The following is a 19,362-nucleotide window of genomic DNA, read 5'->3' as shown; positions in this document are numbered from 1 at the left end:
TTGAATGGCCAAGTCAGTCACCTGATCTTAACCCAATTGAGCATGCATTTCACTTGTTGAAGACTAAACTTCAGACAGAAAGGCCCACAAACAAACAGCAACTGAAAGCCGCTGCAGTAAAGGCCTGGCAGAGCATTAAAAAGGAGGAAACCCAGCATCTGGTGATGTCCATGAGTTCAAGACTTCAGGCTGTCATTGCCAGCAAAGGGTTTTCAACCAAGTATTAGAAATGAACATTTTATTTCCAGTTATTTAATTTGTCCAATTACTTTTGAGCCCCTGAAATGAAGGGATTGTGTTAAAAAAATGCTTTAGTTGCCTCATTTTTATGCCATCGTTTTGTTCACCCCACTGAATTAAAGCTGAAAGTCTGCATTTCAACTGCATCTGAGTTGTTTCTTTTAAAATTCATTGTGGTAATGTACAGAACCAAAATTAGAGAAAAGATGTCTCTGTCCAAATATTTATGGACCCAACTGTACATTTTTTCTGAGGTGTTTACAAGTGAGCAAGTGAATAACCTCCCAGAGGTAACAGGGACTACTAAGGAGGTACTGAGGGATTTGAAAATTATAGAGGGAGAAGTGCTGCTCAGATTAAATAAGCTGAAATCAAACAAATCACCAGGACCAGATAATATTTACCCTTGACTTCTTAAGGAGGCTAGTGAGTACATATATAAACACTTGACACATATTTTTAGGAAGTCACTGCACACTGGAGAGATTCTGAAGGACTGGAAAATGGCAAATATCATCCTATTATATAAAAAGGGTGACAGGGCAGAGCCAAGCAACTATAGGCCAGTAAGCTTAACATGCATCACAGGCAAATTAATGGAAGGAATTATTAAGGATAAGATTGAGTAACACCTGGCAAGGACAGGAGTTATTCTGAACAGTCAGCATGGGTTCAGAAGAGGGAGGTCGTGTTTTACTAACATGCTGGAATTCTATGAGGAGGCAACAAAAGGATACGATCAAAGTGGAGCATATGATATTATTTATCTGGACTTTCAGAAAACATTTGATAAGGTGCCACATGAGAGGTTGGGCATCAAATTAAAAGAAGTGGGAGTTCAGGGTGATGTTTTTAGGTGGGTGCAGAATTGGCTCAGACACAGGAAGCAGAGGGTGATGGTGTGAGGAACCTCTTCAGAATGGGCCGATGTTAAGAGTGGTGTTCCACAGGGGTCAGTGCTAGGGCCACCGCTATTTTTAATATATATAAATGATTTAGATAGGAATATAAGTAACAAGCTGGTTAAGTTTGCAGATGATGCCAAGATAGGTGGATTAGCAGATAATTTGGAATCCATTATATCATTACAGAAGGACTTGGATAGCATATAGGCTTGGGCAGATTTGTGGCAGATGAAATTTAATGTCAGTAAATGTAAAGTATTACACATAGGAAGTAAAAATGTTAGATTTGAATACACAAAGGGCGGTCTGAAAATAGAGAATACACCTTATGAGAAGGATTTAGGTGTCATAGTGGAATCTAAGCTATTGACTTCCCGACAGTGTTCAGAAGTCATTAAGAAGGCTAACAGAATGTTAGGTTATATAGCACGATGTGTGGAGTACAAGTCCAAGGAGGTTATGCTCAACCTTTATAATGCACTGGTGAGGCCACATCTTGACTAGTGTGTGCAGTTTTGGTCTCCAGGCTACAAAAAGGACATAGCAGCACTAGAAAAGGTCCAGAGAAGAGTGGCTAGGCTGATTCCAGGGCTACAGGGGTTGAATTATGAGGAAAGATTAAAAGAGTTGAGCCTTTACAGTTTAAGCAAAAGAAAATTAAGAGGTGACATGATTGAAGTGTTTAAAATTATGAAGGGAATTAGTACAGTGGATCGAGACTGTTATTTTAAAATGAGTTCATCAAGAACACGGGGACACAGTTGGAAACTTATGAAGGGTAAATTTGACGCAAACATTAGGAAGTTTTTCTTTACTCAAAGAACGATAGACACTTGGAATAAGTTACCAAGTAGTGTGGTAGACAGTAATACATTGGGGACTTTCAAAACTTGACTTGATGTTTTTTTTGGAAGAAATAAGTGGATAGGACTGGCAAGCTTTGTTGGGTTGAATGGCCTGTTGTTGTCTAGAGTGTTCTAATAACCCAATTGTCCTTCATTCTCTTAGAATATGGAACAAATGTAGAAAGCACTTTAAGACAGAGGAGCTTTTATTTGTTGCACCTCTACATAACAACCACCTTTTTCCACCCTCTTAAACATATGCACTATTCAATGTCTGGGATTAAAAGACTTGTACATAGATGATGTCTTTGTATCTTACGAACAACTACACTTCAAATCTAACTTCTTATTAATAAAATTCTTCTATTCCTTTCAATCTAGAAACTTTGGTAAACAGAACCTGCCCAATTTTCCTCATCTCCCACTTGTTCTATTCCAGTAGAATTATTGATCAGTCTTGAAGACTCAGATAGCATCTCTACAATTTATTAAAAAAAGTCCCTTCCTTTCAAAGTCCCAAGAATACATTGGAGAAAGGATCTGTCACTCAATATTTCAGAAAAGGAGTGGAAGGCACCCATGCACAGAATGCACTCAAGCTCTATATGCGCAAATAATTCAACTTAAAATCTTTTATTGAGCACATTTATCTTGTTTTAAAATTGTCGAAAACTTTTATAGGGCAAGATTCATCCTGTGAGCATTGCAATCAAGTTCCAGCCTCATTAGGCCACATGTTCTGAGAGTGCACGAAATTAACAACATTTTGGACAAAAAATTTTGAATGCCTATCAGACAGCCTTGGTGTCACAGTCACTCCTAACCCATTAAAAGCTCTGTTTGGTGTACTCCCAGATAGCCTTAAAATGGAGAAGGACAAACATACTGTAATTTCATTTACTATGCTACTAGCATGTAGACTTATCTTGCTCAACTTGAAGAATCCTATCCCTCCACTCAAGTCAGTGAGTAACTGATGTTCTATACTACTTGAAATTGGAAAATATCAAATTCTCACTCAGAGGATCTGTACAAAATGTTTTTTAAAATATGGCAGGATCTAATCAATAACATTTTAGAATAAGCATTTATATTGGAGAGAAAAGGATACTCTTCTTTTCTTGCTTTTATATATTAGCTTTGATTGTTGGCTCTGCTCTCCTTCTCTTGGGTGGGAGTTACATTTTTCTTTGTTTAGTTTGACTTGATTTTATGGAATGTTATCTGCTTCTAATTAAAATCAATATAAAATAAATAAAAAAAAGGAAAAAGACGTTTAGACGGTGATGACTGGATCATTTCTTCTTTTTTGACATTCAAATTTCTTTTTGACATTTTGGCTTTAGATATTAGACTGTTTTCTGACTTTTCTTTTCTCTAGACTCCCCCATTGTGTCATCTAATAGTCTTTTGATGAGTCTGCTAGCTTTGCCATGTGATATTCCCATATAATTCACAATGTTAACAATCTGTTAAGTGCTGCAGACTGCTTTTATACTGATGGAAAATGACCATTGAGGCCATGTAACCATACCCCTTTGAAAGTGCACAATGACCACATGATGGCCACCTTAGATCTGCAGGATAATTTAAGATCATCAGCCAAAAAGAAATTAAAAACAAAGAAAAATGAGGAAGTGCTTAATCAGATGCAGAACATGACACAAAGTCAGGATTTGTGCAGCTTGCAAAGCAGTGGCTATAAGATGAGTCACATGTTCTAGAAATATGGCTGTAGAGAGCGTAGCATAAAGGCTGTTGCATATTTCACATCAGGATACAGATGAGTAGGTCAGGAAAAAAAAACAGATGGTATTGTGGTGGAGAAATGAAACAAGCACTCACCTGCAAAGTGTTCACTTGGTATGCTGAGCACATCCTAGCCATCCAGGCTTGCTACTGGGCTCTCATGCAATTATTAGTGCACAAGGGAATTTTGACCTCTGATACGGTTTCTTCTAAAAAATAATTAATAAAACAATTATTACATGTATTTGAATAGAAAAATAAACATAACATTTTATGATTTTGAAATTTTCATGTAGTACTAGGGTGTTGTACTGGGTTAGCCATTATGGATGTGGTAAGAAGTTAAGCAAAATGACATCTTTTATTGGCTAACTAGAAAGATTACAATATACAAGCATTCAAAGCATCTCCGGTCCCTTCTTCAGGCAGATATAATACAGAGACTGGAGTTCCCTGTGTTTATATAGACACTAGGACAGATACAGCATTGGGAAATCTTTAACTTAAATGTAAAAAATTAATAGACCTCTTCAGGGTAAGATTCATTTAGCAAGAGAAGAGAACAATGTATAGTCAAGATCTTTTGGTAAGATAACTGTCCAACAAAGTCTTTTGAAGTTTCTGATGAGTTTTCCTTACAATGTGGATCTGTAGTCAGGTTGTGTGGGTCAGTCCAAGAGATGCAAACAATCCTCATATCTGGCCATAAAACTCTTGTCTCTATTTAAACCATGTTGTAATGTGTTATATTTTAACATCACTTTAACTGCCCGTTCCTTTCTCTCCTGCTGTGTTTTGAAGTTGCCCATAAGCACAGTGACTTTAGAGTCCTTCTCACAGTGTCCATGACTGCTGAAATGAGCTCCTACAGGAACATCTGTGTTGCCATGCTTGATGTGGACCAGTGTAAATTCATTCTTTTGCAGAGTGTTTGTCCAGTTTCTCCCACATAGAATGCAGTGTCAGTACATTTCATGCAGAGAATTAGGTAGACCACTTACTGTACGTGTACAGGTAAATCAATCTAATCTCACATTTTGAAAAGAGAGTTTAGTGAATTTATCAATCTAGTTTCTTAAGAAAAAATTGGGTGAGATGCATGGCAAAATATTATACTTAGAAGCACAGAGATTAACCCATTTATGCCTCGTGTTCCATTATTGGAACGCCACATAACTCAACAATGGAATGTAACAAATTTTTTTTCTCTTCATATTCTTGTTCCTTATATTTTTCTACGCAACATATGTGAATTTCATGCACAAACTCAAAAATTTCAACCTTCGGCATAAATGGGTTAAGAAAATGTATTATTAATCATGTATTTATTATCAGACATATTACCAAGTTATGTGAAGCACATGTGCCTTCTGTGAGCCATCTTATTATCATCTTCATCATCTTCAAATGCAGCTCCTCTGCTAAAATGATCAATATAAGAGAGATCCTCTTCATGGTTATTTACTGCATTTATCCAAATTTAAAAATGCACCTGGCACACTTTTTTCTTATCACAGAGAAGCAACAACAACATCAACAGCAACATTAATTTATTTATTTCTATCACACATTTTCATACAACAGTGTAGCTCAAAGTGCTATACAAGATGACAAAAAGAAAGTTATAAGAAAAAAACTCAATTAAGATTATGCAATGATATTAAAGACATGTAATGACAAAACAAGGTAAGGTCAAATGGCTGGGAGGACAGAAAAAACAAAAAACTCCACTTAGGCTGAAAAAAAAAACAAAATCTGCAGGGGTTCCAAGGCCAAAAGACCACCCAGTCCTCACCCGGCATTCTACCAAACATAAATGCTCCAAAATCAAACTTCTTAGTTTTCATGCTTCACTTGATTGCATTTCATCTTCTCAGGGGGCTGAATGGTGCTTTGGTCAGGTGGTTGTGGCGCAGATCACCACCACAGAAGAACTGAAAAAGACAGCAGAGAATAGTAGAGATTATTACAGATTGCAGATCCCTGAAGAATATTATAATTCTATACCCATACAGTCTATTAGGAATACAAGTGAAATGTAGCTACGATAAAGCCAAATTAAAATAATGGGTTTTTAGCAGTTTTTTAAAAAGTGTTTTTCTAGTTAAGATTCTTGCTTCCACATTCTGCACTAATTGCAGCTGATTGAAGTCTTTCTTAGGTAGTCCTGCTAGGAGTGCATTACAGTAATCTAAGTTCACTAAAAACAAAAGCATGAACTAATTTTTCAGTGTCTTGTAAAGTCATGAGATCTAACTGTTGTTTTATTCTTTGAAGTGAAAAAACGCAGTCCTAGTAATCTGATTAATATGTGATTTAAAGTTTAGGTCAAAATCAATGATTGCCCCTAAATTCTTTACCTCTGTCTTGATTTTTATACCTAGGGTATCAAGTTTATTCGTAATTCCCTTGCTATTTCCATGTTAGCCAGTCACTAAGATTTCTGTTTTTTTCCTAATGTAGTTTGAGAAAGTTTGTACTCATCCATTTGGAAATACTGCTAAGGCTAAGACATTGAATTAGAGAGCCAAGTGATTCAGGCACTACTCCATTAAACAACAGCCCTTTGTTGACACCATACTAGTGGATTTTTAATACTTTAATATTTACTTAGAGACAACTCAGATTCTGGCATTTAAGTGAAAGCTGAAGTTACATGTTAATTTATTGGTCTCATCACTTTGGAACAGAGTAGGCCTACTCTTACTATTGAATATAATCTCTGTTTATATGTGTAAATGTTGTATATTTTGTGTTTTACTGTTAATACATTGTAAATATTAATATGTGTATGCACTGTGAGCAGAAATATAAAAAAAAACTAAATTGATTTTAATTTATCTACTGTAATGGGTGGCCACGGCCACTACCTGGCTGGGATGCCAACAGAGTGGAAGGATCAGGGAAGAGGGCATCAGTGAGGCAATACCTCCTCTGGGTCACTAGAGGGCAGCCCTCCTGGGTGGCTGTGGCACTATGGATACCCGCAGGGCATGTCAGGAGCTGGAGTTTGGTGAAGCCCTGTTGGGTTCCGTGGGGGCTGCCAGGGGGAACTACAGAGGTAATACTGATGAGCCACCTGGAACACTCCTGGGACCTGAATAAGAGGAGCCATCTCACTCCATTGAATGGCCAGAGTCAGGAGGAAGAAGAAAAGCCTGAGGAGGAGTGGAGGCAGATGGACTGGCAGCAAAAAGGGACTGTGTATTGGTGTGTTGCAGTGTTGGTGTTTTGTACTCTGCAAACTGTAAATAAATCGGGTGTTGTGTTGAACCTGTGTCCTGCCTGTGGGTGTCCGGGTTAGGGTGGCTGTGCGGCCCCTGATGGCTTCACAGTACATATATTAATGAATCTGAAATGATGTATGCTGTATGTTGTACTACAAAGTTTTCAATTAGTACAAAATATTGTAACATTCCCAACCATGCTTAATCCAATTCGAGGTCTCAGTACTAAGAGCTGTACTGGGCACAAGGCAGGAGGTAGCAATAGACTGGGCACCAATCCATTGTAGGGCCCACTTTGGAACTGGCAATTAACTTAACTTGCATATCTCTGGGGATGCAGGAGGACAACCCAAGCAGAAATGGGGAGAACATACTGCCCCATGCAGGCAACAATCAGGTACTGTTGGAGAAAAATCTTTTTATAACACTTTAGTATCTTACACTCTTAGGCTTACAAGGTTTTTTGTAACATGTGTTACACAGACAAATATTCTACTAAGAGATGCATCTGTGTTAAACGTATCCTTGAAAGGGTGCCTTAAGATTACCAATATAACAAAGGCTCCTCATACAGCTATCTGGTGAAAGTATGCAGGCACTTCTCTAGGAAGCGGCCTCTGACTTTGAGTCTCGGCACCATGAATACGTCCATCCCATTATTAGGTTCAGATCATCCTACTTTACCTTTTAAGTAAATGTGGTTGTGTAAAGATTTACACGCTATCAGCTATAATGTATGTCAAATATCCATCCATCCATTCATTATCCAACCCGCTATATCCTAACTACAGAGTCACGGGGGTCTGCTGGAGCCAATCCCAGCCAAATATACTCTTGTATATTCATAACTATAAAAGCGTTGTCTCTGCAAAGATCTGTTACTGTATCAGTGATTACAGTGCTGGGCCAATGACTAACATCATGCATGATATGCTTCCTAGATATCTTTGCTAAATTAATTTCTTATATACGTGCTGGAGTCTGGAGAGCTTTTGCATACTGGTGCTGAAGTTAAGCAGGGATCAAATGGAATCTGGGATGAAGATTTTTCCTTTAACAGTAATGTATTTGAAGCTTGTATTTACTGTATTGAGGATTTGGATTCCCTCTTCTTCACAGCAGGAATGGAATTCTTGTGTCATTAAGTGCTGTTGAGAAAGAAATCAAAAAAACACTGAAGAAAAGTAACTTACTTAGGGAAAAAGTTAGAATGTTCTAAATGGATTGCAGGGGACCAGAGCTTAGCCCAGATTCAAGACAAGAGCCTAATCTGTCCATAGAAGAGCTCATGGGGTCAAATGGCCAGTTAATCAAATCTGCTCATCACTTTGAAGAAAAACTTGCAATAAAACTAATGCAGGCAAAATTCTACACAGGCAAAGACTGGGCAGGGATTTCAATCCAGAATTATAGAGATACTAGTCATTAAGCCCGTTACAATAACGGCCGCTAGAACAGTAGTGCAAAAACATTAGTGGGAACAGTCTATATTAAATGGCAAGGGACGTTTACCTCATTCTTTTTGTTGGTCGTATTTTTCTTTCTTTCAGCGTTTCTTTTGTTGATGTTTACTTGCTGATCTGACCATTCTTCATGGGCTGCCACCGTGTATTATGTGTCTTTAATTTTCTGTGACAGTAATGCTGTCTTGTACGTCCGCTGGCTTGTACGTCCGTAATATGCCTTTAATTTTCTCTGGCGGTAATACTGGCTTGTATGTGGCTGTAATATGCGTCACTGCATTGTGTACCTTTAATTTCCTCTCGCAGTAATACTGGTTTGTATTTTCGTAAAACGCATGTAACTTTCTCTGACAGTAATATCGTGCATCGCACTGTGCCCCGCGCATGCGCACTTCACCAGAAGACACACACACACGGACACCTGGACGCACACAGGGATTTTATTAAAGAGGATAAGACAGAAGCACTCATCACTATGCCACCACATTATCCAAAAATACAATTAACTAAGTGAAAATGCTGCAAGATGGATCTTCAAGCTGCAGTGAATAAATGTTTTTCTAACTGTACTGACTATTGAAAGTAGAAGCTCACTAGGATTTCCTTTTATTTGTTTTTTTCAGACTCTATCTTGAATCTTTGTTACTGTTTTTGTAAGGGGACACTGGTAGACAGAAGGACGTGTACAGCAGTACACATTCCACCAGGGATCCCCTTTCTCACCTGACATGCCATGGATGCAGATGTTTGGGTAGAGGAGTGCACTAGAGGTACTTTATTCTCCTAGAATATAGCAGGGTTTCCCTGCTGTTAAACTTTCTGCAGAGTCTTCTGGGAAGTGTGGTGTTTATCAGAGCATCTGTCTGAAGTGATTCCTGGTGGGCTGGATTGGCAGTGGAAGTAGTCTCAGGAATAACCTTAGAAGAGTCCCCAACTCCCCATTCAGATAGCTTTGGAGTCAAGAGTGAAGAAGAGGAAAGGAGTAAAATGAAGGCAGTATTTTTGGGAAGAGTCATGCAGGGAGGTTGGAAGGAGAGTGTTCATTATATTCACCTAAGTCAAGATCAGAGAAATAATAAGTTCCAGAGGAGAATAATTTTGTTAGTTTGTACTTTTTTATGCATTATTTTCTAGTTCTTTTTCCACCTTTGAAATTATTTACTGGTTTTCTTAGTTTATTATCATTCCTAGCTATAATTTTGTCTGCATTGTTGTCAGTTCTAGGTGCAGGGTCTATTCCAGAGCACCCCCATCTGGTCACATCATGTATAAATGATGCATATGCACAAAAATGTTGCGTATGCCCATTTCTACACTCACATCATCATGTACAAAAACTAAACTTTGCGTAAAGCCATGCATATTCTCAATCCAGCTCAAACCATTATGTACGCAAGTTTTTTGGCTCGGTTTTGCAAACTGGTGGCACTCAGCGTCAAAGCAGTGCTACTGTTCCTGTGTGGTTTCCCTTTATTTTTCAGATTCACATCCCTGACGTGGCTTTATCAAATACACTGAAATTAACCATACAGTGGACCCTTGACTTACAAACTCAATTCGTTCGCGAGGGCTGGTTGTAACTCAAGTTGGTTGTAAGTCAAGACTATTTTTCCCATAAGAAATAATGGAAATGCCCATAATGCGTTCCGAACCTCCCACAGCAACACTTACTTAACCTTTTCATAATAAAAAAGGGTTGTATAATGTCCATAATTTACCAAAACACCAATAATTTTTCTAATGTACTAACCAAAAAGTTATAAAAAGTGCCTAGCCTACCAGAAACAACAATTTCATACTGTACTCACCATTTAATTTGACATCTTTGGGCTGCAGGTAGGGAGGAGGAGGAGAATGAAATGGAAGGTGGTTATTGTTTGGAAGGAGCCTCCTTATACAAATCTTTTCTTTGTAAAATTGTCGAGATAGTGGATTTCGACATGCTGTACATATTAGCGAGATCGGTCACATGAACACCACTCTCATATTTCTGCACAATTTCCTTCTTCGTTTCGATTGTGATCACTTTCTTTACCTTCGTTACCTTCTCTTCCTTCCTTAGCAATTATCGAAAAAAATTATATAAATCACTGCACTGACCGAAATTACGTCCACAAACACATGTATCTGGGCTCCGACTGATGCTTACAAACGCTCTCGGCTGTTTGTTTACAATCGCGCAAGCGGATACACGTGACCGCATTCAGGTCGTAATGCAAGATGTTGGTCGTAAATCAAAACAAAAATTTTGGTCGTAAATCAAGTTGTACGCATGTCAGGCCGGTCGTATATCAAGGGTCGACTCTATTTTGTTTTTTAGCTTAAGGCATCTGATTGTAATTAACCTGTAACCATATAATGTTATATGGAATGACACTCTACTTTAGTGACAAAATATACTATTTGATTAAAGTGGAAATTTTTTACCATTTTTCCCACTGTGTCCCTGTTTATTTTCTTTATTTTCTTTTCTCTTTACCCTAATATGCTTCCATATGACACTCAGACAGTGGGCTACGACTTGCCTTTTCAGGCTTAGATATCTGACCACTTCTTTTTTTATTTTGGACACTTTACGACTTTCTGAACTTGAACTTTCAAGTTTCTCCACCACTCTATATCACTCGATCAACTTTCTTTTGTTGTTTATACCACTGCTGAAACCAACAAATAGTATGTTTTTCCTTGCCTCCACTTTGGTATTTGCTGAAATTCTTCTATTTTCCCTGTGCTTTTGCCATTGTCTTTTCACAGAACTCTGAGCTTAAGGGCTATTTATATTGATTTGCATATTCAAAGAGGTGTGATTCTGGGGGAAGTTGGGGTGGGGCAGCAGGCGCGTGCACGAGCATTACTTTTCACGCTGACAGTGATTTATGTAGCGGAAGAATGTGGAAGTTGCCGTATGCCCAGATTTATGCATCTGGAATTTTTTGTGCCTATGCACATTTCTGTTTCTGTCTGTATGCCATATTTTGGTGTGAAATCTAGACACAGTGTTATACATGATGCCCCTAGTCTCTTCCTGAATCTTTTGGAGGCTTTATCCCCCCACCTTTGCCATGTTGCTGACTCTGATTAGTGACACCAAACTATGGCAAAAACATGGTAAAAGGGTGTCAGGCACCTAAAAGTCCCAAAAAGCAAGCCAGACCCATTACCAACTTGCCCAGATGTAGCCTCACCACTAGGAAACCAGCCCTCAAACTCCACTGGCAGGCTGCAGGTTGTACAGAGCCAAGAATGGGGAGTAGGCATTAAAAGTTCATAAATTCTATTAATGTTCCAGAAATGCACAATAATGCCTTAAAAGGGATGAAGTGTTTAAATATCTGGCTTGTTAAGAAAAGTCAAAACAAAAATCTTCATAAATTGACGTTTTTTACAGGAAAGCAAAAAGAACTGCAGAAATTGAAAACAGAAGGAAAAAAAGCAAAAGAGATTTCCCTAACAAGGCAATCTAAGGTGAACAAGTCACAATACGAAATGAAAATGCAGAAATCCAAAAATTAAAGAAAAATATTGACAAAATCAGACAACCCAAAGAAAAACACTGCTTATAAGACAGCAGTCCATCAACAATAATCCACTAAAGGGCCCACTCCCCAGCCTCAAATACAAAGGTCCTTCAGCAGTCACATCAAAATGTTCCCACCTCCTGAGGATTCCACCCATAAAAACATGGAATGAAAGAACACTTAGAGATGTAGTACATAGAAAAACAAATCAAATCAAAATCAAATCAAATTTTATTTGTCACATACAATTATACACAGTTCAATATTTAGTGAAATGCTTAGTTGCTAAACTCCAAGATTGTGCATTAGAAGAATAATATCAAAGACAATAAACAATAAATACCACTCTACAAATATCACTAAAAATCAATATGTAAAATGACAGCAGTAGTGTGAATTATAATAATATTATAAAAAATATAAAATAAATAACTTATATAAGAGGTGTTAACGATAGGGCAACATGTAGCTCTAGGCAAGATCCTCATTTAGGATGCGGATCGACTTGAGAAAAAAGCTCCTTCTCAGTCTCTCTGAATTGGTCGTCAGGCCATGATAGCGTTTCCCTGACTGCGGCACAAATAACAGGCCATTGTTGGGATGGCTGATGTCTCAGATAATTTTCTTTGCTCTAGTCTGACATTGCTTAGTGTAGATGTACAGGAAATTAGAGCATGCACACCCAATATTCAACTGACTGCACCACTTGTGGTTGTATTGTGTGCTGTTTTCAAACTAGGCGTTAATACTTCCAGTCAGGATACTTTCAATAGTGGATGTGTAGTATCCTGACTAAAAGAATTCTTTAATAGCAGCATAATATCCCTGTGAAATTTGAGGTGGTAAAGATGTTGTTGTGCAATCTTCACCAAAGTGTCAATGTGCTTGGACCGCATCCGGTCCACTGTGATGTGGGCACTGAGGTGTCTGAAACTGTTTACCCTCCTGACTGCTGATAATACTGAGGCGGTAGTAGTGCCTCTGCGGTTTCCTGCCACAATCAGTGCGTTTATCTCACTGACATTCATATGTAGACTGCTGTCCTGACACAAGTGTGACAGACTCTCTATTTCATCCAGGTAAGCCTGCTTATTGTTGATAAAGATCAGGCCTACCACAACTGTGTCATTAGCAAACTTGATTTTAAAGTCACATGCAACAATGCTGTTGGTTTTATCTGTAAAGGGAGTACAGCAGAGGGCTCAGAACACAGCTATGTGGAGTGCCTGTGTTAACACTGAGGGACCATCCACTCACACCACTTGGGGTCAGCCTGTTAAAAAGTTAAAAACCCAGGTACACAATGAAGTGCTCAGATACAGATCCCTGAGTTTGGTGATGAACTTAGAGGGGTTTATTGTTAAATGCAGAACTATCGTTTATAAATAGCTTTTGCAAATAATTTCCTCTCCTGTTGTCCAGGTGGGCCAGTACAGTATGAAAGGTCAAAGTGATGGCATCATCTGTGGATCTGCTGGAGTGAAATGCAAACTGTAATGGATCTTGTTCCTTATATAACACTATATAATAAAGTGAGCTAACAAATATTATGCAAAAACATTTTTAAACCCACTTAATCCAGACCAGGGTAGCGGTGAGGTTGTAGCCAATCCCAGCTCGCACAGGTCACACTGGCAGGAACAAACCCTGGACAGGGTGGTAGATCATCACTGATCTAAAGAGCAAAACATAACAAAGTACTCTAACTCAAACATTTTAAAGGAAGAATTTAAATCAGGTTTATTTTAATTTTCTTTACTTTTTTATATCTCACAGCTTAGAAACTGGTGCCTTGTTGACATAAAATCAGAGACATGATGGGCTTAAAGGAAAACATTATTGGTTGTTTTTCCTTACTATATGCCCAACCAGATGCGTATATATGATGCAGTGACATGCATATGAATATTGATAAGAAACAAGTAGTCATTGACACAGTTTTGAAGAGAATCTGCGGTATTGTGAGAGCTGAGGGAACATTTGGGCAAAAAGGTCTATTGTGCTTAGCAGTGGTGATCTAATGAGAGGACTATCTGGTTGAACATGAATCTAGATAAAATGACCACAGGACAGTTGCCTCCATGTCTTAGGAGAGGGCTTGGTGGCTGGAAGGTTACAGCAGACCGATTGAACAGAGGTGAGCTATGCTGGAGGTGGATGGATACTTCAATAAAACTTTCCATAAAAGAGTGTAAGTCTCCAGCAAATGTGCAACAGAAGACTATTTGTTAAACAGTTGCTGCTGTCATTTTTGAGGTCTCGCCAGGAAACTTCCAGTATTTACTGTTTTGACTATTTACCCCATAATCTCTTTCCAAAAAGTGCAGTATACAAAGGGAGGAAGCCAACAGTCACATCTGCCTGAAGCACCTGACTCATTGCACCTTCCCATGACTACCTTATAGTTTAAAATTGAACCTCCGTGGTTTTTATTGCTTTTCCTTTTATTTGGATCTGTTTCTGTATTAACTACCAAGAATCCAGATCTGCACAGAAGACTTTTTGTCTTGTGAAGAGCCAACAATGTTCGTAGATTTATGAGCACACAAAGCGCTTTGACCTGAGTGAAATGCATTTAATGAAAGATATAAAGTTCACATTATTGATTGGAAAAAAGAACAAATGAGTTTGGCTGAATTGCCGCCAGATTCAGATTTGAGCTTCAATGACGTCGGCTCATTCCGACTCAGTAACGGCCCCAGATGGAATCTGTTGCTTCATCCTTCAACTTTTCAACTTGGCGCTCGTCAACGGAACAGAGAGCAGGAATTAAACTAAGCTAGCTTTTGGCACCTTTTCTCTGGATTTCTTGACAAATAATAAGATGACCAAATGGCCTTTGGAAAAAGATATTCATTTCTTATGACTCTGGTGCCTTCTGTTTATTTGGTATGGAATCAATAAATTAACAATTTATTATTTTATACAGAACTCTTCATAACAAGCATGATTTCAAAATATGTTTGCCTGCAACTGAGTAAACTTTGTTTCCTATGGACTCTTCTGTGGAGAATACATTTTACATAACATTCGGACTCAGAAAGTATTCAGACGCCTTCACTTTCTGCACACCTTAACGTGTTGTGGATTTAATTTTATTGAATAAATTTGTCATTTTTACCAATCAATCTACACTCAGTAACCTATAATGCCAAAGTGAAAACATATTTTCAGAAAGGTTAACAAATTTATGAAAAATCGAAACCTCTCATTCATAAAAGTATGCAAACCCATAATTAAGTGCTTTGAAGAAGCCTCTATGGCAGCAATTATAACTGAGTCTTCTTGGGTATGTCTCTAAAAGCTTTGCACACCTGGGTTTGGGCAGTTGATCCCATTCTTCCTGGCAGATTCTCTCAAGTTTGGATGGGAAGAATCTATAAACTGCCATCTTCAGGTCTCTCCACAGAGGTTGTAAGGGGTTTATGTCTTGGCTTTGGCTCAACCACTCAAGGACAAAGCTCGCCAGTCCTATCCACTTAATTCTTCTAACAAAACATCAAGTCGAGTTTTGAAAGTCCCTAAACTCCTACTGTCTACCACACTACTTGGTAGATTATTCCATGTGTCTATGTTTCTCTGTATAAAGAAATACTTCCTAATGTTTGTGGGAAATTTACCCTTAACAAGTTTCCAACTGTGTCCCCATGTTCTTGATGAACTGATTTTAAAATAACAGTCACAATCCACTGGACTCATTCTCTTCATAATTTAAACACTTCAATCATGTCACCTGTTAATCTCCTTTTGCTTAAACTGAAAAGGCTCAGTTCTTTTAATCTTTACTCACAATTCATCCCCTGTAGCCCTGGAATGAGTCTAGTTGCTCTTCTCTGGCCCTTTTCTAGTGCTGTCATGTCCTTTTTGCAGTCTGGAGACCAAAACTACACACAGTGCACCAGATGAGGCCTTACCAGTTCATTATAAAGGTTGAGCTCAACCTCCTTGGTCTTGTACTCCACACATCAAGGCACTATATAACCTAACATTCTATTTGCCTTCTTAATGGCTTCTGAACACTGTCTGGCAGTTGATAGTGTCAAGTGTACTCTCGATTTTCAGATCTCCCATTGTGTATCCAGACCTATCATTTTTACTTCCTATGCATAATACTTTACATTTACATACATTAAATTTAATCTGCCACAAATCTGCCCAAATCTGTATGCTGCCCAAGCCCCTCTGTAATGATTCAAGGGATTCCAGATTATCTGTTAATCCAGCGTCACTCAACCCTTAAGTATTTGTGACCCGAGTTTTCATAACAGAATTTAATCGTGCCCCCTTAACGTTTTTTTGAAAGGAGCCCATAATACCAATTTGCTTTTTTTTAATTAATAATATATCATAGATGCATATTTTATTATACCTGCTTAACTTTTATAGACATTTATCTAACTCTATATTTATTTTTCTATTATCAGAATGTAGTTTAAGTTAATTTGTTTTGGTTTCAATACAGTGATCCCTCGCTATATCGCGCTTCGCCTTTCGCGGCTTCACTCCATCGCGGATTTTATATGTAAGCATATTTAAATATATATCGCTGATTTTTTGCTGGTTCGCGGATTTCTGCGGACAATGGGTCTTTTAATTTCTGGTACATGCTTCCTCAGTTGGTTTGCCCAGTTGATTTCATACAAGGGACGCTATTGGCAGATGGCTGAGAAGCTAGATTGCTTACTTTTCTCTCTCTCTCTTGCGCTGACTATCTGTGATCCTGACGTATGGGGATTGAGCAGGGGGGCTGTTCGCACACCTAGACGATACGGACGCTCGTCTAAAAATGCTGAAAGATTATCTTCACGTTGCTATCTTTTGTGCAGCTGCTTCCTGAAACGACATGCTGCACAGTGCTTCGCATACTTAAAAGCTCGAAGGGCACGTATTGATTTTTGACTGAAAAACAAACTCTGTCTCTCTCTCTCTCTCTCCCTGCTCCTGACGGAGGGGGTGTGAGCTGCCGCCTTCAACAGCTTTGTGCCGCGGTGCTTCGCATACTTAAAAGCCAAACAGCCCTATTGATTTGTTTGCTAGAGATTGTTTTCTCTATCTATGTGACATTCTGTGCTCCTGATGCGCACTCCTTTGAAGAGGAAGATATGTTTGCATTCTTTTAATTGTGAGACAGAACTGTCATCTCTGTCTTGTCATGGAGCACAGTTTAAACTTTTGAAAAAGAGACAAATGTTTGTTTGCAGCGTTTGAATAACGTTCCTGTCTCTCTACAACCTCCTGTGTTTCTGCGCAAATCTGTGACCCAAGCATGACAATATAAAAATAACCATATAAACATATGGTTTCTACTTCGCGGATTTTCTTATTTAGCGAGTGGCTCTGGAACGCAACCCCCGCGATGGAGGAGGGATTACTGTAGATGTATTTTTCATATTTTCGATTCTTGTTTTCTTTTTTTCACATCTTCGCGCCCCCCTTTTGTTACTTTGTGCCCCCCTAGGGGGGCCCGCCCCACAGATTGAGAACCACTGTGTTAATCCACTTATCTTGCAATTATCTGCAAATTTAACCAGCTTGTTACTTAAGTTCCTATCCAAATCATTTATGTAAATTAAAAATAGTAGCGGCCCTAGCACTAACCCCTACTGAACACCACTCTTAACATCGGCCAGTTCTGATGAGGTTCCTCGCACCATCACCCTCTACTTCCTGTGTCTGAGCCAATTCTGCACAAATCTAGAATCATCACCCTGAACTCCCACTTCTTTCAGTTTGATGCCCAACTTCTCATGTGGTACCTTATCAAATGCTTTCTGAAAGTCCAGATAAATAATATCATATGCTCCACTTTGATCATACTCTTTTATTGCTTCCTCTTAGAATTCCAGAGTGTTAGTAAAACATGACCTCCCTCTTCTGAACCCATGCTGACTGCTCAGTAAAACTCCTGTGCTTGCCATGTGCTTATCCTTAATAATTCCTTCCATTAATTTTCCTGTGATGCACATTAAACTTATTGGCTTATAGTTGTATTCATCTGCCCTGTCACTCTTTTTATATAATGAGATAATTTTTGACATTTTCCAGTCCTTCGGAATCTTCCCAGTACTCAGTGACTTCCTAAAAATATGCATTAAGGGTTTATATATATGTACTTGCTAAACTCCTTAAGAGCTTGACGGTAAATATTATTTGGTCCTGGTGATTTGTTGATTTCAGCTTATTTAATCTGAGCAGCACGTCTCCCTCTACGATTTCCAGATCACTCAGTACCTCCTTAGTAGTCCCTTTTACTGCTGTGAGGTTATCCACTTCCTCACATGTGAAAACCTCAGAAAAATGTGAATTTCGAGCATCTGCTGTTTCACTGTCTGTATGTTTAATTCCTTTTTAAAATTCCTGGTGTACTTCACCTACTCCTTGACTTTTCTTTTACCAGTACAGCTGTCCTTCAATGACTTTTCTTTTACAGCTGTCCTTCAATCTGCCTACTACAGCCATTCAGACTGCCTCACCGACCCCTGGCTCCAGTAGGCACCACCGAACAGCAACGTGGGATTTCCCAACGACCAGGGCTCTCACACTGGGGACACCACGTCCCAAGTCCCGACTCCCACTGCCTTCTGCGAAGAGTCATCTGCCATTCCGGTCACTCCCGCCCTTCAGAATCAACTCTGTGGTAGTGACCACTACTACTACTCCCGGGTGTCGGCCCAACACCCAGGCTCCCTGCACAGCTGAAACGTGAGTCTGCACTCGCTCGCTCACTCTCCCGCACTGGCCTTCTCCTCCTGCTGCAGCTTCCTGCTCTGCTGCAACATCCGGCTTTCTCTCACCTTTTCTCTTTTTTCCTCCCCCTAGCTGACCCGCGCTTCTATTTTATCAAGAGGGCATGGCAGCTGTAGCAAATTAGCAGCCCCAGGAACAATCATGGATACGGGCGGTCTCTCACCTGTTCTCCAAGGTGAGAAATGGCCACATCGCAAATCGCCCTGAGAACCGCTTCAGCCACACAAACCACCACGCTCCCTCGCTAAGCCGTGAGCGCGGTGTTATTTATTTTAAAAACTGACCTTAGAACGGGAGCTGGGGACCTGCTATACCACAAGATGTTTCAACATCTGTTCAAAATTTACCAAAGAACCTCTTTGTATTTGGCTGCATTCATTCTTCCCTTAATTGTGACCTTTCTCGCTGTCCCTTCCACTGAGGAGCTGCCCCATAGTATGACCCTGTTACTACCATGATTCACCATAGAGATGGTATTAAGCAAGTGATGACCAGTGCCTGGTCATTACCAGACATATTGCTTGGAGTTATGGCCAAAGAGTTCAATTTTTGTCTTATCAGACCAGAGAATCTTTTACCTCGTGCTCTTAGAGACCTTTGAGTGCCATTTGGAAAACCCCAATCTGGCGGTAATACAGTATGTGGCTGATTAATGGAGTACTACTAAG

The 19,362-nt window shown here is 39.2% G+C and overlaps 1 long non-coding RNA gene across 1 annotated transcript in view; it reads left to right on the top strand.

Moving 5' to 3' along the window:
- The window catches only part of LOC127529776 (uncharacterized), a 53,968-nt gene extending 44,275 nt beyond the window's left edge, over window positions 1-9,693 (top strand). Inside the window, exons 2-3 of the long non-coding RNA XR_007936390.1 lie at window positions 9,053-9,199; window positions 9,648-9,693. This is a non-coding gene — a long non-coding RNA (uncharacterized LOC127529776). The remainder of the gene's footprint in view (window positions 1-9,052; window positions 9,200-9,647) is intronic.
- Window positions 9,694-19,362: the final 9,669 nt, after the last annotated feature.

Source organism: Erpetoichthys calabaricus, chromosome 12 (genome assembly GCF_900747795.2).
Source record: "Erpetoichthys calabaricus chromosome 12, fErpCal1.3, whole genome shotgun sequence".
NCBI classification, from domain to species: Eukaryota; Metazoa; Chordata; class Cladistia; order Polypteriformes; family Polypteridae; genus Erpetoichthys; species Erpetoichthys calabaricus.
Note: the sequence above shows the minus strand (reverse complement) of the source record. Positions and strands in the feature narration are given on the sequence as shown.